At 43.9% G+C, this 22,811-nt stretch overlaps 1 protein-coding gene across 1 annotated transcript in view; it reads left to right on the top strand.

The window, feature by feature from the left end:
* Positions 1–22,811, top strand: part of LOC115301193 (aromatase) — a 109,604-nt gene that overhangs the window by 11,658 nt on the left and 75,135 nt on the right. The window lies entirely within an intron of this gene.

Raw genomic sequence — 22,811 nt, 5'->3', positions numbered from 1 at the left:
CCAGTACATATAGGAAAAGCCTAGATTCAGCACTATTTTCCAAACATCTCCCCTACTTCCTTTGACACGAATCCCACCTTCAGCCCAACTGATTTACTTATTGCTACACAAATATGCCTAGACTCTTCCAACTTTTCCAACTTTTTCCTGCCCTGTGCCAGCACACTCCTTCCCCACCCTCCCCCACATTCTTCTCAGTCCTCACCACTGATGGGAGATCACTCCTCCTTTAGAAACGGGCTGGTCACCTGGACTCGATGCAGTACCTCTGCAATTATACCTCTGATTATCTGGACTTCTTGTGCCACATATAATCATCCTGTATTGTTAATTTTCTTTATATGTCTGTAATTTGCTTCCATCTGTGGATATGACAGTACTCTGCCATATTCTTCTCTCAGAAGAGGCATTTGATATTCTATTGCACACTTTACTAAAGCTTTAAAATTTCACATAAAGATAGCTTGGTCATTAAAATGTTTTATTATTTTCAGTGAAGATTTAGGGCCGCTGAGATGGTAGAAGAAAAAGAGATGGAAAAATTTCTTTTTTAAAGCTATTTGTCCTTCCTATGTATATTATATAACCTCTGATTATTTCCAGTGTTAAAGAAATACTCCCTTTGGACCTTTTATAGTGATTCAAACATTGAAATGATTCACCAGTTCAAAAGGAATTGGTGTGACCCATTAAAAAAAAAAAGAATAAAAAGAAAAATGAAATATTGGCTTGTTTGAGGGGAAATAAACTGGCTGCACTTTTATTTTTTCAATACTTTTAAAGAATTGAAAATGCACCACAAAATGCAAGAGTTGACGTTTGTACTTTTGGTATCAAGTAACAACATGAAAGGCAACAACTCAATTTCAGGGAAGAAATTTGCCAAGTATCATGGGACAAAATTTAAGTATTGGCCTTTGAGTAAAACACATTTTTGATGTGTCATCGGGGTATAAACATCATCTCTGGATTCTCTACTTTCCACCAGTCTCTTGGAGGGCAGGGGAAGTCACAGAGCTGTGGACGGGCTGGCATCACTCACCTGAGCATTCCTCTTGAGAAGAAAAGACTCGTGAGTTTAGTTCCTAGTGTGGGGATCCTTAGGAACCAGGTAAGCCTTACTTTTGCCTGACTTTATACTTCAGCACCTCTCCCTGACTGGCCAGCTAACCAGAATGTTTGCTCCCCAGCTTCTCACAGGGCTCTAGAGCTCACCTCCTCCTCCATCTTCAACATTTACTTCCTCTTTACCCACTGAACTAGTTCTCTCTTACTACATAACAAATTACCACAAACCTAGTGGCTTAAAACAACAAGTTTATTATCCCACATAGGTCTGGGCATAGGCATGGGATAGCTGCTCAAGGTCTCACCAGGATGGAATCAAGGTGTTGGCCAGGGCTGCGATCTTGAGGCTTTGAGTTCTCTTCCAAACTCACTGCATGCTCAATTCAATTCCAGCTCCTAGAGGCCACATGTTGTTCCCTGCCATGTGGTTCTCTCTACAACATGGCAGATTGCTTCCTCAAGGCCAACAGAAAAGCCTGTCTTCTGCTTGGAATCACTCTGACTTCTGGGAAGGCCTGCACCCTTTTAAAGACTTCACCTGCTTAGTTCAGGCCCAGGATAATGTCCCTTTTTAATTAACTCAAAGTCAACTGATTAGGGACCTTGATTATACCTACAAAACCCCTTTCAACATACAAAGTAACATAGTCACAGGTGTGAATTACCTCTTCACAAATCCTGCTCACTCTCATGGGGAGAGAATTCTGAGGAGGTAGAGACCATCTCAGAATTCCATCTACTACATCTACTGCTCAAGTCCTTGGTCTATGAGGTTCAGTTTTCCACTTGACAGTTTGGCAGAATAAGTTCCAGATAAGTCGCTTTGTCATTCCTGAGTGCTTCTTTTGACGTGGACTTCTGACTTTACTCTCTGGGTCCCCATCCCCAGATCCTCTCTCATTGCCCCCTTCCCAGTGTACCCGATGAATTAATGCAAGTGTCCCCTCCTTTGTGACCCCCTTCCCTTATTTATTCCCCAGCCTCTTCTTCCAAGCAAAATTAGGAGCTCTCTGTGCTCCCTAACACCCTGTATGAATGTTGTGCCAGCAATCATCTGTTTTACTGTCACCTTAACACAGGCTCATAAGTCTCTTTATGGATGAATCATGTCCATTTCTGTCATCTCAGAGCAAAGGTGCAGTAAAAGGCACATGCTAGGGGTTCAATAAAGGTTGGATGGATGAACTGAAAGTCCAACAAGAGTCAGGAGTCCAACAGAAAGTATGTGGGGGCACAAGGAAGTTGTCAGGTGGCTCAGAGCATGGAGGTGTGAAGATGTCAGTTGAGGGCAGCGAGTAGTACCCAGTGCTTCATGCCTTAAGTTCATGGATAGTGTCTAGCTTTGGTTTTGAGATAATCTTAACCATATGACTATGTTCTCCATTTGCCCTGCTAGCTAAGTTTTCCCTAGACATATGACACAGGCTATGCCCTTATAGTTGTTTTCTCAGAAATCTTCCAAAATCACATTTTCCTGTAATACACTAAAGAGTTGATACTCATGGGTGATGTCCTATATTCAAAGAGAAGCAGTCACTTGGGAGTAGTAAACTGTTTTGAATTACAATCCTGAAGCTCACCTTACAGAGTTTCTACTCATGTATCTTTTTAAAAAATCTTTTTAAACCTGAATATTATACTTAGAATTTTCTCTTAAAAAAGACTCAGAGGCATTGCCATGTCACTGAGCATGTCGTGGCTTATGAGGATTCTCTTACTTTCTAAGAGTGAGGACTCCAATCACCTCCAATGTACTTTTCTTCCTTCAAAAAAGATGAATTTAACTATGGAAGTAGTATTTGGAAAATGTAAATAAAATGAGGATTCCCTATAAACTCACCACCCCCCAAAAGCCACTGTTAACATGATTTGATTTGAAAAAATGTAGGGAGAGAATTTTACTCCTGGAAAGGACCACTGTCTTCTACACTTCACAGTAAACATTAGCCTAAGTGATGCTGGGTGGAAGAGAAGTGTAAGTCATGTAAAGGTGACTATTTGGCAAAATTTGCTTCCTGGCTAGCACCTAAATGGAGATGAACAGGGAGAAAGTGATGGTTTCCACAACACCCCCAAGACATGAAATGCTCTATGCAAATCCAGCACCAGGGAGAGCGCCAAGTGGGAACTTCAACTCAACATTTATAGAGCCATCCATATGTCTCCCAACCCAGAAAAACAGCAAAAATGTTATTTTTTAAATCACTAAGTAAATACAATGTCAATATTTAATTAAAAAAAAGTTTCCCTTAAAAGCACACTTGAGGTTTCTAATGACTTCTTCCTCCCACATCCTATATTTTTTTCTCCCTGGCCTTGTATTTCTGGACTTTTCTGCTGCAACTGATGAGCTCAGAAGCACTAAAAGCACTACCACCACTATCATCACCACTTCTCTCACCCCATCTTTTTCATTTGAACACCCCCTGCATCCTGCACCCTGCCCTTTCATTTGTACTTGCTGCTTTGCAGGATCCATGCACTCCCTATGACCCTGGGCCCTACCAATTCACAGCCTGGGATCTTCAGGCTCCTAGGGGCCATTTCCCCTTACTGACCTACCAACAAGTCAAAGTTGAATTCATCATCATGTGTCCTTCAAATTGGCCCCTCTTTCTCCCTCTCACTGCTTCCTGCCACCTAACCAAATCCAGTTGTCAGTCTCTTTTTAAATTTTTTAAAATGTTTATTTTTGAGAGAGAGAGAGAGAGAGAGAGAGAGAGAGAGCAGGGTTAGAGAGAGGGGTGGACCGAGGATCTGAAGTGGGCTCTGTGCTGACAGTAGCAAGCCTAATGTGGGGCTTGAACCCACAAACTGTGAGATCATGACCTGAGCTGAAATCGGATGCTTAACCAACTGAGCCACCCTGGTGCCCTCACTTGTCAGGCCCTTAGGAGGGTCCTCTCTTCAGTCATTGCCCATTTCCTATGCACATAAGACTGCTGGTTTCCACTTCATCTTTGCTCAGACTGTTTCCATCACCAGGAAGCAGAGGTTTCAAAATCTGCACTGACACTTCAGAAACTCTACCAAAATTCAACTATCTCTACTTTTTACCTCCAAGTACTCCATGTGTTTAGGGTGGGCTATGTGTCTATATCATTTATGTTCTTATTAGTAATGACATTAATGATTACTACTTATATAAGGGCTATTCTATGCCAGGACACACATCTTTTTTTTAAAAGGGCATAAGTAGAAAGATAACAAAAGTAGCTCTGAATACTAAGGGCCTATAATTGGAGGGGTGTCAAGAAATAGCCCTCCCAATCCCCCAAATTCCTTCCTTGCCCAGTCTGTCAAATCCTCTAATAAGAGTACATGGCACTGAGCAGTTAAAGTTCTGACCCTTACCTCCCTCAGCACTCTCCCAACCCTACCCCAACCCATCCTTCTGTTCAGTGCAAAGACTTATGGGAGCACCAACATTCTAAGCTGTTAACAGCTGACGCCTTCACAGAGGATTCTGTCCCACAGTGACAGTTGGCTGAAGACAGTGAAAAAGAGAGATCCTTCAGGAATTGGTTGGGAGTGAAAATGGAAGGGGAAAGGAAAGAACCAGCTTTATAAGAAATAGACCCCAGACCCAAGCTCCACATAGCCTACTGACAGAGTTTGTTTTACCTTGTTTAGAGCCTCACTCCTTCCTGAGCCATTCCTGCATGCCTTCAAGAGAGTCCACTGGACTCAGCCCTGCAGAGGACCCAGAGATGAATCAGACATGGATCCTGCCCCCAAGGAGCTTACTGTCTAGCGGTAGAAAGTGCCAAGTACCATAGCAAAAGCAATTCAAAGGGCCATGGCAATTCAGAAGAGAGAAAGATGCAGGCTGTACATCAAGGAAGGCCTGACAGACGAGTTGCATTTGAGCTGGACTTAGGAAGGTGACAGGGAACTTTCCACAGGCAGAGATTAGAGGTGGTGCTAGTTATGGTGATAGGACACCTTCAGTCCAAGACTGTGATCTGCAGGGGTAGGGGTAGCTGGAAAAAGGTGAACACATGCAAGCTGGAAAAGCTGGAAAAACACACCCAAGGAGACTCTGGGTTTGTTTTTTAGTAAGAGGACAGCAAGAATGACACTTGGCCTGCTTTAACATTTTGCCGAATGTTGACCAGATGAAAATAGGTCATAATTTATAGGGCATGATGGATAAAAGTTGAGAACACAAGGTTGGAATGACAAGTGCTCTCTGAGGGTGGTGGTGAGTTGGACTCTGAACCCCATTATTCTATGAGTCTGTGTTTGGAGAGGGGAGCCAATGATATACCTCTGGGCCTAGGCAAGGTCTCTTCATGAATGCCCTCAAGCAAGCAGTGAGGCTTCACAGTAGGATAGGAGATGGGACAACAAAGAACGAATATGCTCAGGCTTGTTCACTTGAATTTGCAAGAGTATCAGGTTGATGATTAGTTCATGTCTGCCAGAAGAAATAGTATGGCACATGGTTTGAAGACTCTGTACGCAGAAATGAGGGGAGGATTGCAGCTGACATGGGTGGGGAGAGGTTAGTACTTGCTTGACGAGAACAACAATAACCAAATAGCCAAAAGGGGCAACTGGATGCTAATATAAAGACAAAAGGGGAAACTTATTTAAGAAGTCCGCACTTAACATATTTAATCCAGTTCTTTTTCCCTTTGTTGCCATTTTAGAATTGTAGCTTTACCATTTTGTGGAGGTGACAGAAGGAATCTTGTGAAAGCTTTTCTTTGGCAAAGAAATCATTACCCAAATATTACTCCTTTAAAAGTGTTTATACAACTTCCAAAAACAATTTTTAATCTTTGGTGGCATCAAAACCTTGGAACTTTTGTTTTTAAGTCTGAACATAGCCATTATTTCCCCAGGATTCTATTCATTCTCAGCTGAATTTAGTCAGCAGTAACCCCAGACTTGGAAAGACAAAACAACCCAGTGATACTGTATGGAAGAAAGTCTGGCAGATAAGTCAGGTCTAGTCAGCCAAAGGATGAAGAGCACAAGAGTCAGGCCTGAGAGTGTAATAGAATGCTTTGGATGGCAGCATTAATAAAAAAGGAAGGAAAGAAGGTAGGTATGGTGGGTCAGCCAGAGTAGGGTCAGCATGCAGACCTGTGGTCCCTGATCCTAAGGAGCTTCTGGAGGAAGAAGGGGACATTCATTATCTGCTTGACCTTTTATATCCTAGCTGGGCATGGGGAGCCTTGGCCTTAGAGGTGTAGCCCCTGCATCCAGAATGAAGTGAATCCTTCTCTGGTCAACCAGGATCATAAAAGCTAAATTGACCTAATTTGGCCTATAAGTTCTATGCTCAGTGTCTGCCATTGTTGTGCAAGAGCTATCATAAAATAGTGCAAATACTCTCAGTATCATCCAAGAAGGGAAGGCAAATGACAATGGGCAACATGGCCAAGTCAACAACTTGGGCTCAGGACTGGCAACATGACCAGTGTGACAAATTGTCTTTGGAGATTTTCCCACATCATTTCTTTCAGCCTCCAAATTCAGTCTTTGTAGCCTCTGTTTCCTATAAGTTGCCTTAAAAGTCTAGCTTTTCTATGCCTATTCTTCTCAGCTCAAGCAAAATGCCTCGTTCTAACCTTACTGTGGTAGGTCCCTTTGGATCTGATTTCTCTCTAACAGCTTCTCCACTCCCTGGTCTGATTACATTATCTTACCTGGGAAGGTAGTTTCCTTTAATAGCTTTCACTCCTCTTGACCCCTTTCTCCTTCCTGCTGTTTCCCTAATCACACTTTGTTGGCCTTCTATCATATTGGTGTCCAATCTGCCACCTACTATTGTTTTCTGTTTCTGAGGATTATGACTTTCTTATGGGAAATGTTCTTGTTGTTATAGTTTTAAATAAAAAACAGCTGTTGCACCAAGAGGGATCCTCAATCAACTGATACACTAAAAAGACACCAAAGATGGATGTAATTTGGGGAAAATGCTCTTCCTTATGAGGGAGAAGCAGTAGGAGCTGGTTCCCAGTGCAGGGCTAGAGAAGGAGCTGATGGTGATACTGCTGAGACTCTGCAGGAGATACAGGAGGTCTAGAGCTCCAAGCCTGACAGCTATGATGGGAGCAGGTGCTTTAGGGTTTTATTCTTGCATGTCTCTGCCCTATTGACAGAGTGAAACTGACCCCTGAGTCACATGTGACTCAAACCTCTTTCTAGTGCACTTGATCATTTGCTCCAGAGATGATTTCCTATGAAAAGAGCTAAAAAGCACCAAAGTGATTTCTAGAGAGTCTTAGTTCTCAAAGATAAGCTAATAGGCTGTAGCCCCTCTTGTTAGTTGTGGTTTGGGGTACAAGCATACAATACTCAGCAACTTAGATAGAAAGATGCTAGAAAACTCCAAAGAAGCCTCAACAAGGAGGGAATCAGTTGAGCTGAGATCATGCAGTTGCCTTTTAAGAACTCCTTAGGGGTTACTTTCCTCTTAAAATGCTCTATGAATTTCTGTGAAGAAATGGGTCTGAAAAGTTTTACTCAAACTGGGCTCAGGACTCCTTGTGGGTGAGGACTCTCAGTCTGACAAACTGGGAGAGTGCCTTTGTGGTGAAACGGTCTGTCTTGCATCATTGCCTCCTCTTCCACCCTCTCGGCTGCTCAGTTTGGTTCTGCATTCTACTGCCTTCACACAGAAGCAGCTGCATAAATGAAGGCCCTTCCATCTCCATTTCTGTCTAGTGAAATTCTACCTCTCCTCCAGCCCAGCTCAAATATCTCCTCCTCTGTAGAACCTTTTATGAATGTCCTGTTGAAGGTCGACATTTCCTTCTCTTGGGCTCAATAACCATTTGGTTGGGCACTCCCCTAGACTCTTCAAACCTGGACAGCATATTAGTGGTCTTTCTCCCCGCAACCCCTGGCTAGGTTGTAAACTACAAATGAAAGGAAGATAAGTGAGCCCCAATGTAATGGTAAAGCCAGAAATGTAGCTCTATTTTTTCAGCCACTAAATTTCTATAAAGGGGCTTCTCATTGCTCTCTGTGGGGAGGTGCCTAAAAGGGTTCCTCATGGCCTTGCCTTTGCAAAGGTATTATCAGGTCTACAGAAGAATTATTTGAGCAGCTGTGGCAAGGCAACCCTGATCACATGGCCCATCTTTTTCATTCTCCAGCTGACCTAATCAAAGGCCACTTTGGAAACAGCTCTGTCCTAAGAGCCACTAGAAACTGTGGGGGAAGGAGTAGGGGAGGAAAGACAAATGTCAGAATTCTTGGATGATCTTTGTAGCAATTGGCCAACTGGGGGATGAGAATGGGTGACAGAGCCTTTCACCTTTAGGGTCAACATCATGCCAGGCTACAGGGCCAGGAGGCCAGAACATCTGTCAGCTGGGCAGCAGCTCCTATGAATGAATCGCCTTTGTCTTGCTGGGGGCGAGGATGAGTGTGTGTTTATTTGCTCAACAGAAAGCCATGTAAACCAGGAATCAAAAGGAAGTCCTCGTGATGGCAAGAAGCCCAGGTGCCATCAGACAGCAGATGCCACCAACAATAGAAAGGAGTATGTAGGGGGCTCAGGAGGAAAGGTTCTTTCTTTTGGCAAAAGTCCCCTTGCCTCTTTATGAAGCTTTCTGAGGCAGAGGATTGAAGGAGTCAGAAAGTGCCCTTGCTGGCTCCAAGAAATCTACATAGATGGAGCTGCCCAATGGGGGCCTGGCCCAGCCGCCTTTTTTTCCAGCTTCCCTCAAGCTATGTGAGCAAGCTTATATTTGCAGTCAGCTCAGGACTTGTTTTCTAATTTGAAGAAAAAATAGTAATCCATTATCCTAAGAGTGATTCTTTGCCCCCAACCCAGTTCCTTTTTCTCACTTTCCCTAGGTCTGTTGGCTCTTCCTCAGCAACTGCTAAAGTGGGAAAATGATCATTAGCAGTTGAGCAGTTTTTGAGCCAATAAACTAGCAATGCTAAGGGTTACTGAGAAAGCAAGGGTTTCAGAAGCAAATGATGCACAAGATAGATATGGAAGGAAATGTTCTGGACCACTATTCAATAAAGGAATTCCCTAAATTCCATTATAATAATGGCAAAGCTGGATGAGTCCTTAGAAACCATATATTTCATTTTTCCCTCTCCCTAGGCTACTGTTTTCTTTCTATGATAAAGTAGAGTGAACAGTAATCCAGGATGAGATATTTAGTACCAGAAGCGGAGCCAGGGTGACAAGCCAAGTCTTCCTGAGTCCCACATGATCTTTCCACAAAGAATGTTTCTGAATTCTTTTGTTAATTTCAATGATACACATCAACTTTTAAAAACAAAGGCTCATGACATATCTCTAAATACCTTATCAAATCATACACTACAAAGTAGTTATATCATTACTATTAATGATTACTATTACTATTACTATTTTCACTCAAGGAATTACTATTAATCACCCAAGGACATAAACAGTAGTGAGATGCCAATATAACAATTGAAACCTTAATTTCTTAATTTTTCATGGCATGGGTCCATAGAAGTTTGGATTATTCTATAGACTCTAAAAATGATAAATAAGCCAAAAATTTAGAATAATTTAAATGGCATTTGGGCATTAAATCTCAGCTTATAGTCAGTGAACAGATAACCTTACATCATCAGCTAGGGTTCCACACAAACCAGTAAAGAAGGGTCATTTGATTTTAAGCATAAAATCAATAAAAATAGTAGCTGCATCCCAGCTGGTGGGTGCTCCCTGGATCTTACTGCAATTCTCCTCTTCAGCTCCTGCTTTGCTCTCTGATGTCAGTTCTGTGACTAGCGGCCGGGAGTTGGATTTAGAAGATCCTTTCTCTGCCTCTAACTCATTCTTCAAGTCCCAGCTCAAATGTCTTCTCTGTGAAGCTTTCCTGGGTCCTCCCTCCATTCCTCAGAATGGCCCAAATCCTCCCCTGTTGTCATGCCCCTACAGCACCCTGTCCATAATGTTCCATACAGTCCCAGCATAATGTGACTCTGCTAGGTCTCCGCCGGCCTTGGAGGTGTTCTTGTTTGTAATTTCTGATCTTTCAGCCTCAAAGGAAACTGTGAAAATGTTAGTGCTAGTTGGTAGAACTGGGATTCCCACAAGATCTGGTTCACTAAAAACAAGATAGCACTCCTAGGTTCGTACTGATCAGGGAGGACAGAGAGGAAGCTGGCAGAGGAGGCATCTGCAAGAAAGCCTTGTTGAAATCATGGAAGTTGAGGTGGACTGTGAGAGCCTGGGCCTTGGAGCCCACCCCTGGGTCACTGGAAAAGAAGTTCCTCTGGGACGGAATGAGGGGCTGCAGTAGCAGTTCTGAGTGATACAATCAAGGAGGCATTAAACATTGAGGCAACAGCCATTTTTATAGAGGAGAAAATGGCTCTCTATTCCCATGTACCACCCTATAGGCCTAGCTGCTATTGTTTGGCTTGAGGCTTGCCTGCAGGGAAAGAGGAGATTACCATGATCGTGAGCCAGGGGCAAGTAGAGATGGGAGAGGGTCACCTGTGAGTTTGGAGACTAGGCCTCCTATCTTGGCTCTGCTACTAGTTGGTTTTGTGGCTTTGGGCAAATCTGCCCCCTTTGATAGGCCTCAGATAGAATAATCCAGATTATGTGACAAAAATAATTCTAAAACTTCTTCCACACCTAGAGGTCGAAATCTCAAGTGCTACATGAGCTTGATTTCTACCACAAACCTGTTCATTGGTGTATCTGGAGGGAGGTGTACCCAAAGTCATCATGTGTCCTTTTGGAAAGAGTTAAATCAAAGAGACTTGGCTTCCTACTCATCTTTAAGGTGGACTTCCAAGGAAATAATTCACAATTCAACTAATATACTGGCATGAGGGTGTGAATCCTAACCAGGGAGACCAAACCAGAAATGTCTTTTCTTGCATGCTCAAAATACTTTATTTAAAATAGTTTTCTAAAACTGTATAAAGTTAGAGGTATATAAACATTAGTTTCAGAACAATTATTCTCAATAATTTATTTCACAAACAGGAACATGCAAAATAAATGGAAGTGGTGGCAGAGGGAGGACTCATGAGGAATAGCATTTTTTTTTTTTTTTTGCTAAATAAAGACATGGAGGGGAAAACCAAACTTTCATCTATTGTCATTGTTTCATGTTCAGCAAAGAACATTTTAATACCAAAAAAAGTGAAGAGGATATAATCTCAGCATAAAGGATAGTCCATTACATTGAATGCAGTTCTCAAAAAAAAAAAAAAAAAAAAGGAAGCTCATTTCAGTGAGAAGTTTCCTATGGAAGGACATTGGTCCATGGACTGGACCAGTTTAGAGGTGACAGTGCCGTTTGATGAAGGTCAATGGATTCACATTACTGCTTGTTCTTTTAAGTGACTAGCCCACACTACAAAGAATTGACTGTGAAGGTCTCCATCCCTGTCACCCTGTGTGCCATCTTGATGTGGGAGAGGGTACTCAGGAAAGCACATCAAATCTACAGCCATTCTTTTCTATTTCAAATCCTCCAATCTCAGAGGAAGAACGTACTTTACTTCTGCTCCTCAGGCTCTTTCTCTCAAGGCCCTTTCTACCATGACCCCTACCCAGACGTTTGCTGCTAAAATGAAGTCCAGCATCGGCTGCCTCTCTGAGCGGCAGTCTGACATAGATGCCCCCGACCCTGCCACCTCTTATCCCCTACTGCACTGCAAATGTGTGGTCTTTGCCCTGCTGCCTCCCCCCATCCCAAGCCTTTCGTATCTCTCTGCCACCTGGCTTCTATTCTCACCTCTCTGGAAACAATGGAAAAATCGAGAAGCAACTTCCTGATTTCCAGGAGCCTTTCCTTGGTTGTCCTCAAACTCAAGCTTTCTGTAATCTTTAAAAATTCTCCCACATACCTTGAAACATCCTTCTGCTTGCCCTGGTCAGCCTGGCCATATTTTACTGAGTCACTTCTCTCTTTTCTCACTCTTCTCTACCCTCCCCAAACTCCCGTAATACCATAGCTTTGTGACCTGTGATAGGGCCAGCTTTCTTTCCCCCAACAGACCTGACCTGCTGGCCCTTCAGTCTTCCCAGGAAATGTGAAGAAGTTGACTGCCTCAGTCAAGTCCAGTGGGATGGAGGAAAGAAACATCTATGAATTTGGACTTTTCCCCACTTTTATTCCAGTCTCTCACTTAACTTGAGCTCTCTATACCCAACATCAATGCCTTCCTCAGAGCCTCCCAAGTGTGATGTACTCTGTGGCATTTTAAAGATGAGGATGTTAATACCACATGGTCTCTGCTTTACAGGACTCCCAACTCATGGGGTGGTGAAGGGGAATTGGTGTTTTGGTTATCTGGAGGCAAGGCAATTTGGTGGGAACTCTGTGAGAGAGGGGCAGTAGGTGAGGGGAGTATAAATGAAAAGGAAGTTCCCTGGTAGCAACGGAGAAGAAAAGTGGCCAGAGTAAAGCTGATCTGGACTTCTGCTTAATGTTTTGGCCAACGTTTCATTTGTCCTTCTGAATCACCCTGGCATTATCAACAAAGAATAATACATGATCCTTCTGGGAGTAAAAAGCATTTAGTAACGCTTCACAAAAAAATCTTTTGTAAACATTGTGTCCTACCTCAAAATTATTTTTTAAGAAAAGAACATTGTTAATTCACTGCAAGCCCACTCAGCCACTGAAGAATTTAGACTATTTGGCTAGAGAGCTTTGTAATGAACAAGTGGTTCAATTATTCTAGTTTCATTATACAATGTATCAGACATTCTTTGGCATTAAGCAATTAAAGCGCATTTTCTCTGCCAAATGGCAATACTATTTGAAGACATATCCTACACAAGTGGTTCTTGACTAAATGTGGTTCCATTTAAAAATAAGGGTATTCACATGATTTAACCTCTTAAAAATTTTTTTTACTGTTTTTATTTATTTGAGAAAGAGAGACAGCATGAGCAGGGGAGGGTCAGAGAGAGAGGGAGATACAGAATCTGAGCAGGTTCCAGGCTCTGAGCTGGCTGTCAGCACAGAGCCTGATGCAGGGCTCAAACCCACAAACCATGAGATCATGACCTGAGCTGAAGCCGGACGCTTAACCAACTGAGCCACCCAGGTGCCCCTGATTTAACCTCTTAAAGTCTAGTCTCATTGGGCTCATTCAAAGGTAGGGGAAGACAGGTAGCTCAGACTTGCTAATTTTCTGTTTAAAATAATTTGGGCAAATTCTGTAGTTGACACTATTTGGAACCAGGCATTGAACCCCAATGGCTTGTTCCCACAACTCAGCAGATCCATCTGGGCTCCTTTCCCTGTGTTACCAGTGTTCCTTCCACAGGCAGACCTTTCTACTGAAGACCACCACTGCCTGTGGAGCACTGGACCCCAGCTTTCCTGGCAAGTCCCTCAATGCTGGGCAAAGAAGTAGAGGACCTGGTCCCTGGAGACTGAGCCTGTGGCCACTAAATGGCTCCTGTCAGATAAAAGGACTTTTCCTGAAGAGAGAACTGTTCTCCACCCATGTAGAAGGACCCCAGTCCTCCTCCCAGTATAAATGTATAGGCCCAAGCTCCTTTGGGCAATTTAGAAAAAGGTGTCCCATCTGGATGGATACAACATTCAGCAAGGAAGCAGGGGCTGGATTTCACTCCCACTTGACTCCTGTGCATGTGGCCCCAAGTAAAGGGAGGTTTCCCCTTGGCTTTTAACATTATTCTCCCTGGACAGCCCCCTCTCCAAAGGAAGAATAAACAGGCAGAGGCCAAGGAATAGGCCACATTTGTGAAAGTTAGATATGATTTGCCAGTCTACGAAAATGCACAAAGCTTTCTATGGGATTTTTGGATCTATAAGTCTCCTTGCCAGCCTGAGCCACTCCCACTGCTGCTTGGAGGGCTAGGCGAGATGATCTCCCAAATTCTAGCACTGTACTAGACGGTAGCTACCTAAGGCCAGTGATGGTGGTAGAATTACTACCAATGAGGAGCTAGGGTTGAAAGGTGGGTTACAAAACTGCTGAATGAAAGTGTGGTCTGTCCAGGGGCAATACATAATCTGGTTGGGGACGATTTCTCTCTTTGAGCATCGCATGGATTAAGAATGGAGTGATTAAGTCTGTGCAGTTCAAATGACTGTCCGAGAGGCCCTCCAGCCCTCCCCACTTTTCCAGTCCTCTCCTCTCTTACATCCAAGTTTCTTGAAGGAAGAGTCCACACTGAGCTTTCTCAGTGGCTCCCCTGTCTACCATCTGACTGGATCTGATTGATGGAGAGCACCACTGTGTTCCTTGCTGAAGCTGCTGGCCTTTTCTTGGTTCTTTGTTGTTGCTGTTGTTGTTGTTGTTTTTCATTGCACTTATTTGTCAGTGTCAAGTGTTCTAAGCTGATGGTTTCTCTTTCCTGCTTTTACACTGTCCTCTTTGGACTCCAGTTAAGTGGCTCTCTCCTGGTTTTCATTCTACTCTGGTGGCTTTTATTCCGCTTCTTCATTAGTTCCTCAGTCGAGGGTATCCCTCAGGGCTCCAGCCTAAGCTTTTGCCCCTGCTCTCTACTTTCTATGTGGGAGATGTGATGTGTCCTGGAGTTTCCATTGTAATGGCTATTCAACTAACTGACTCCCAGATTCGTATCTTCTGGTCCTGATCTATTTCCAGATCTCCATGCCCACATTTCAAACTGCGGGGTTTACTGCTGCCTGTCCCGCCAGCCTCTTGACATGCTCAAAGCCATTTTCTACCCTCTATTTTGCTTCTCCTTTTGGCTTCTCAGAGAAACACTCTGCAGTGCAGAGGGCAAGGACATTGGAGTCACACCCCTAGATTAGAATCCTGATTCTTCTGTGTAGTCTTTGAAGTAAGATCCCTTTTCCTCCTGTTCCATGAATTCTACCAGTGCTGGTTCTGTGTAATAAGCACTTGTTAAATGTTGGTCCTTTTGCCCATTTCTTATTAGCATGAACTTGTCCCTCTAAAGTGACTTGTCCCTCTAAAGTGTGTTTGTCTCATTCCCAGGTGATTCCTGGGAATGTGTGTGGGAACCTCAGGTAGAACCTGAGGACTTAGAGGAGTGTGGCCTACCCAGGGGACCAGCCAGGGAAGACCAAATTCAGAAGCTGGTTTTACAATTGTCCAGTTAAGGTAATTACTTTCCTTTCCCCTATACTTTCCCAAATCCATGTCAATTCTTCCAAACCATCTCTCACATTGGTCCCTTCCTTTCCACCCTGAGGGGAAATTATCTGGGTCCGTGGCCAGTCTCTCTGCCTCGAGGTTCTGCCCATCCTAATCCACCTTTCCCCGTGCCACTGCCTGAAGCACAGCTCTGATCATACGAATTCCCTGCTTAAAACTTTCAGTGTCCTCACCCCTGGTTCCATATATTCACTTTCAAGGTGTTTTTATAATCTGCCCCCAGCTTATTTTTCTGCCAAATTTAGGCTGGCTCAATCACAAGGCATGCTGGGACCAAATTTACACATAATCTAGGGACCAGGGGACCAAGTCTTTGGTAGAGGATTCAAGCCTCTGCCCCAGGTAAGCAGTTTTAGAAGTCAAGGCACTGGCAGAGGACAAGTTGGAAATCCATACAGTCTCAGGAAATGGAGGCAAAATTCCAATTGCTAGGTACAGAGCAACATAACAGGGCAGTGGGGAAGGAAAAAAGCAATGCTGTGATCCTGGGCTCAGGGCGCCAATGTTAACTCTGTACTCTGAAGGCAGAACCTCAGCTGTTTATCTTTCTGCTTCCTGGTTTTGGGTGAGAATTTTGCAAATATTTCTTGCCTAATTGTTTTAACACACCTCCTTCTGTAGAAGGTGCCAGGTCCTTTGAGAGTTCTTTATATCATGGCCATTGGAATTCTTGCAGCTAAGACAGAAGACAGATGGGTAGTGTTTTGGTCATAGATCTCCATATTAGGCATTGAGCAAGATGTTTAGCTATTGGATGAAAAACACTTTTTCAAACTCTCCTGGAGATTTAGGAATAATGAACTCCTATCATTGTCCTTTGGCTGACAGGCATTCTTTTTCTACTTCAAAGAACTGCAACCCCCCTCCAGTTCAGAAACATGAAATAAATATTCTACCTAATGTGCTGCGAATGTAATGGTCTGCAACCATCTCAGTCCCTTGACCATGCCTTGGCTTCTAAACAAGTATCCATCAATCCCAGGACTTATTCTTTTTATTATTAATAGCTAACATTTACTGAGTGCTTACTATGTGCCAGGCACTGTGCAAAGGGAAACACATTGCCTCTTTCCCAGGTGGCTCCTGAGAAACTGAGTAAAAATGTGAAGAAAAGAGAAACTCTGAGGAGTTAGGGGAAAGCAGGCCCAGGCAGGCTGGGACCAGCCAAGGAAGATGGCCTTCAAAAAATGGTTTTGTGACTTCAGTTTCACACCTGCTGTTTGCCTGCCAATCACCCACTAGTGGCCTGAAGTTCACGGGTGGGGAAGAGGTGTGGTGGAGGGATGTGGCAGCTGTTCATGCTTGACACTCACCAGCTTCTGCTGGGTCTGGCAGCATGAGTGTGTGTAGGATATTGGAGCACTGGAAGAGAGCCTCCCCCAGCTCCTCCAGCCCTCTAACGTTCAATGCAAAAACTCCTACAAAGGGACAAGCTTTCATTCTTTGATTCACTGGAAAAAGGCTTAAAATACAAATAGCTCTAGAGAAGGTAACAGGGTTGCCTCCCATTTACAAGAAGAGATGAATGAGTCAGGAAAGTTTTCTGGCAATGGCTGGGGAAAGGATGACCAAAAATCCTATCCTGGCTGTTCTGAGGAGAGTGGGGAGAAAAGGGCACAGCTGAGAGCAAGCGCATTTGCCCTCAAAGCATTGAAGAAGATCCCAAACTACCTACCAGCTAGAGACGTGATGGTGGTTTACATCTTCTTGGAAGAAGCCAAGAAAGATGACAAGCAGAGCCAAGTTCACACCCTTATTGATGAGAGCATGACTCTTAGAAAGCGAAGCTTGGGGCAGGAGTCAGGTGCAGGGGCACCCTGGGAAAGCTCTATGTCCAGAACCATCTCAAGAACTGCACAAGCTGTGGCCTGGTCACCTATTCATCCAAGGGTCCTCTTTTCCCAAATTCATAATTTGAGAAGGAATTCTTTTAAAATGTTTTTGGAAATGTTTATGAAGTCTACCAACACACTTGAAATATATACATATGTATATTTAGTAAAGCACAAAACAAATTCCTGTATAAAACACCAGGAACATGTCCCATCAGAGGGGCAAACAGAGACCAGGCCTAGAGCAGAGAGGCAGCTATCACCACTGAGAATAGTCCTGAGTTTTAACAAGGAGCAAGCTGTTGGGCCAGGGGTTCATATCAGGGCCCCAGAAAGTAGAACAGAAGGTGAGGGCAGGGGGTGGAGAATAAAAGCAGAGGAGCAGGCTAAGGGGATAAGGGAACTTCAGCTGTCTCTGTAGTGGGCCTCAGGAGCATGCGGCAGCACGAGGAGGTTGAGCTGGAGTGCTCCCTAGACAGGCTAGCCCAGAACAAGGAAACAAAGTCCAGTGCTCTTGGGTACCCAGTGGTGAAGTCTTAGGTGCAAGAGTCCCAAGTTTCAGCGGGGGAATCACAAGGAGTATGTGATGATGGAGAAACTTGAATAGCTGTGGAACTAGAAGTCAGCTCCAGGGCACCAACGCCCAAATTAGACTCCTGGGGGTGGGCAGTGAGTTAGAACCACACTGGATAGTGGGCAGAGCTGTGGCTGCTTAAATAAAAATTCTTGTCTCAAGACATGATTTGTCTGAAAATGGGGGATGATTAACCACTCAAATAACTCAGTTGTCAGGATCTGAGGAAGACCAAAGATGGTAGGGGCTGGTGACATGAGGCAAAGGTAAAACAGTTTCATTCTTTCAAAAATCGGTGCCCAACTACTAAGTGCTACAGGTATCAGTAGCCCAGGGATAGGAAGATGAATAAGACATGGTCCTTACTCTTGAGAGGTTTGTGAATTTTTAGGGGAAATAGACTGGGAAAAAATAGACTCCAGTGCCTTAAGATGATATGTCCAATTCATGGTGCTTTTAAATTATTGCACAAAAGCAGCTATTACTAACATTTTACTCCAATAATAATTAGCTTATGTATATCAAATCTAGTCATCCACAGACTATTTCACTGAAGCACTGAACCTTTTTCAAGATTTCACCTTCAATTCACACCCTACCTCCCAAGATGCACATAAGTTGGAACTTCCTGTTAGTTGCCAGTAAACTCATGTGGTGACCTGGACCTGCTTTGGGTTGGACATCAAGAAGGTGGTGCTTGCATTTCCTTTAATAGCTTAGCCCTGAATCACTTAAAAGGATCAGGAGTATATTTAATATTCCTTTGGGAGTTTTAACTGAATGACTGGGGGGAGGGGGCCATTTGAGAGTAGAGAGGAGATCTGGCTAGGGCAGACTCAGGGCAAAGGTGCTTGGGCCCAGGAGAGGAGGAGAGGCCTGCGGCGGGGGGCAATCTGTGTAGGAACAGACCCCTTCTTTTGCAGAGCCATAATACTGATGTCTGAGCTACAGCTGCCTGACAACCTTATAGGAGGCTCTCAACAACCTTAAGGAACCGGCACACTGGAAGAAGCCCCTAGTTCAAGTGTGCTTAGTTTTTCCTGGTTGCTTCAGAAGAGAACTGCCAAAATTTCCAGAGAAACATGCTACATCAGGGTTCACCTTGCTGGAGTAGTGCCTCTTGGAAATAGTCATGCTAACCCATTGCGTGGCACCTTCTCTTTTGGCCAAAGTCTTGGTTGTGTGTTTTTTTTTCTTTAAAAGAACATATATTCCATTACTTTGATTGGGATTAGTCTAGGAAAAGACAGGATGAGTAAGAAAAGAAAGAATGATAAATTTTCTAGCTCATCGAAAAGGTCTGTTTTGTTTGGAGTGGGTGTCACCTGGATGAGTTATGGGTGGGAGGAATACATGTGGCAAGCCCCACTTCTGTCCATGGCACCCAAAGACGGAAATGATAGGTAGGATGAATTGAAAGCTTTTCCTGCTGGAATCATCCCCAGCAAGACTTGGAGCAGCACTTTCTGGTGCCTCTAGAGGACTCCTAGAGGTGTATTCTGAATCTGCCACAGCTTACCTCTCTGAAGATGTCATGGGCACGAGGTGTCCACTTCTTGCTTGTACACCAGCCAGTGTATCTCCTATGCATATACCCCTGCCTTTTATTTCCTTCTGGGTGACTTTCATCAACCTTCCACTGGTTGCCTGCTCCATGCTTACAAATCAACAAATCCTCTGCAGAATGAAAACAGTTGGGAAACCCTGAATGGGGTGGAGGTGATGATGTCTGGAGCATACACAACATGAAAACATTTGCTCTGCTTGGGAGGATTCCCTTAAGCTGTCAAAAGACTTGGGGGATATAGATAGAAAACACACTCTTCTTAAGGAGGATTCCCTTAAGCTATTAAAGGACTGATGCTTTTACAAGTGGGCTTTGGACATGCCTAGTTTTCAGACCACACAGCCTCAAAATGTGATGTGATAATTAAGCGTCACTTTGGACCTGGCTGGTTGAAAATTGTGGTTCATACAGGAAAAAAAAAATCCAACAAAACAAGTGTCTGAAAACAGTTAGTTTGTTGCTTCGTGGCATTTATCTTAGCCCACCTCACTTAAACACATGTGTCTGACCTAGGCTTGAGCAGTCAGGTCCAGTGCATGGGGGGAAGGGTGCATACCTACAGATGAAAGGTGACTGGTGGGATGTACAGGTAGAGAGAAGAAGGAAACAGGGATAGATAGACTCAGAGGTGGGTCAGAGAAAAGACAGGAGGATGGAGTGTAGTTTGATTTATGAGAATTTTGATCAGTTTAATTGTATTTTGCTGAAACATGTTGGCTTATACTTGTACTGCAATTAGTAATTTTCTCCAATTTTTCTTTCTGGAGAATTAGAAGATTTTAGAGGTGGTAGTTTTCTGTGTGAATATTAGTGTATACACCTTGTACACATAGCTTTGTTAAGTTCAAGAAGACCCTTAACTTCTATTTGCTTCCATATTCCCCTCACCACGTCATATTCTTATCTTGTTTCCCATCTCTCCCCAGTCTTTTCTTACTCAGTAAACCACTTAACAGATGGGTATAATTAATACCTGTAAGCTGTCAAAGGCAGTGATTAGAAGTAAATTGCCAGCTGTGGAGAGGATCAACTGAGGCCAGACAATGTATGAGAAGAACATCATGATTCTTTGTCCAGTAAAACTGGAATGTGTGGTGGTGCTTATTAGGCTGTAATCTTTTGTTATGTTAATTATCACATAAATTGTAGTCCAAGAGCTTCCTGCCTTGAATGAATATCTGGTAACAAAATGAGTCGGACATATGTGCTTGCTCTGGAGTGAGCAGTGATTGGTGGACTCTTCATTGTGGTCCTCAACATATCAGAGCAAGGTATCTCAAAGGCCTTCCTAGAGAAGGTTATTTATTGAAATCCCATAATGGCAAGCTGGCTGCCAGAGTGTTGGTATGACCACAGCATTGGGAATTTGGTGTGGATGGAAGCCATATTTTCTGTGGCAGGGGTGGTGAGGGAAGGGGTAGGGATAGGAAGGGGTGATCCAGCATGAGAGAAGGCATAAAGTTATTACAGACAAATTTTCCTGGATATTTGGGTCAGGCCTATTGCTAGTGACAGGTATAAGAAAAAGTCTTTCCCAAGCACCCAAGTGACAACACTGTATCTGGCCTTGCTCTTAAGGTAGTTGTTGGAGAACTGATGGGTGTGCATGTGGACAGGCATATACCCCACAAAGCCAGGATGCAATCTGGATGAGGAGCAAGATGTTTACAGGAATTTTTGCTGAGTAGGGTTGTAATGATGTACCAAAAGGGGAAGATGAAATGTGATGCCTTAAGTCCTCCATCAATGCAAGGAGGAGGCGAAGACCATAACGGGGGTGCAGGGTGTGTGATCAGGGAAGGCAACTATAACCATGTGTCTTGTGGTCTGTTAACCCTTGGCCCAGGCCTCTGTGTCTCAAAGTCTTAGCATGCTGGAAGTTCCTGTGGACTACAATGAAGACTTTTGAGTCCAGAGAGGCAATCAGCACAAGGGCAAGCTTGGTTGCCATACATCTGGCCAGCATGAGCACTTGTCCCCTGTTACAGCAGACCCTCTGCCCCTTTACCTCATGCCTCCCAAAGGTGCCCTAGAGTTCAGATTGCAGCAGCTGTGCTCTGCTGTCCTTGCTCTCCAAACCATACTATCTAATAGTAACTACTGGGCCGGGTAGCTGGAGATGACTTTTTCAGGGCAGGCCTTCCTCTGCTGCCTGCTGGTGCCCTGGCTTCAAAGAGTAGCTTTCTGCCTAGCACACGGTATCTGGCAAGATGAAATTGCTTAGAAAAGCAACCTTGTTTAGTGCTGGTCAAGCTGCTACTAGGTTTTATGCAGAGGTCCTTCTTGAGAGGACTCCAAACACTTGAAGTAGCCTCCATCCTTATCTAGCAGGTCATGCTCCCCTACAGGCCTCTTCTGGAAATTTCCTAAAGGGAGTTGCAGGCCACTACCCTGGATAGGAGTGGATACTTCCTACCTCCTAGCCTAAAGAAGGTCCTGTGTAAGCCTTTCTAGAAATGGTGTCTTGGATTTCCATATAGGAGAGGCAAGTCCTGGAGAAATTACTGACAGTTGGGCAGTAGGCAGTCAATGGATCCAGATCTTTGAGTGTTAAGTCAGGAGTGGAATTGGGACACTGGTTTCTCCAACAAAAGGTACCAGCAGTGACAGCCATTTCTGCAGAGAATGCTTTGGAGCTTAATGTCTCTCAGTGTATTATCTCCTGATCTGGAGGCAGGAGCCCACTATTCTGAGTTCCCAGCTCCTCCCCCATTCCTGAGATTGGGAGATGGAGCTTGCCTGGGCTGGGCAGCTTCCCAGCAGTGAGTGGGGGGTCAGGGGTCAGTTGTTACAGATGCTTGTGAATAAGTGGGCTGCCACACTGCGGGACCCAAAATGACACCAAAGCGCATTCTTTAGTGCAAAAAGTTCTATGCATGCAAAAAAAAATCCTTTCAAAACTTCAAGTGGGGACATTTGTAGGCAAAATCTTTATGGATCCAAGCCTATTTCCTTCAACCACATAGTGTTGACAACTGGGTGGATCTTTCTTAGACAATTGCATTTCCTCACCTCTACCCAGGTAGGTGAAAGTCTGGAGCCTGCCAAGGACTGGTATCCAGAATGGTGCCTACTGATAGGCAAGGAAGATGTGGGGCCTCGTGTCTCAGACATAGCAGCTAAGAATCCAAAGCAAATGGTCACCAGGTGCAGGGGAGAGCCAAATCAGAGCCAAAGGAGTAGAAAGACTAGAATAGATGGGTAAGAAGAAGGGAGGGCTTTTATTTTTGAACTGAGGTGTAAAATACAAATGTCTACAGAATACGCTCATCTGGAGGGAACCAGGTATATGGGATAGAGGCCCAAGTAAAAGTTCAACCCCCTCAGACCCATCCCTTCTGCTCTTCTACTTTGCCTTAGAATTTAAGAAAAACATTTGATTGTGTTCTAAATGCAAAAGCCTGGTACAAAGTACTTGGAATGGAGGAAAGAAAAGTATAAGGTGCCTTCTAACTCTAGGAACATACAGTGAAGTTCATGTCTTCTTTTCCCCTTAGCCTCCTCTTCCTCTTTCTTTTTCCTTCAACTGGTATTTCCCAAGTACAACTGTAGGTTTGGACATTTTTATTTCTCTTGCCTTTTTCTACCTGTAATTCCTCTATCTTGGATCCCTTCCCTTTCTGATTCCATTTCTCTCTCCCTCTCTCAAAAAAAGGGGGGG

The sequence above is a fragment of the Suricata suricatta genome, chromosome 9 (genome assembly GCF_006229205.1).
Source record: "Suricata suricatta isolate VVHF042 chromosome 9, meerkat_22Aug2017_6uvM2_HiC, whole genome shotgun sequence".
NCBI lineage: Eukaryota > Metazoa > Chordata > Mammalia > Carnivora > Herpestidae > Suricata > Suricata suricatta.
The sequence above is the reverse complement of the archived record's forward strand: the minus strand, read 5'-3'. Positions and strand labels throughout refer to the sequence as shown.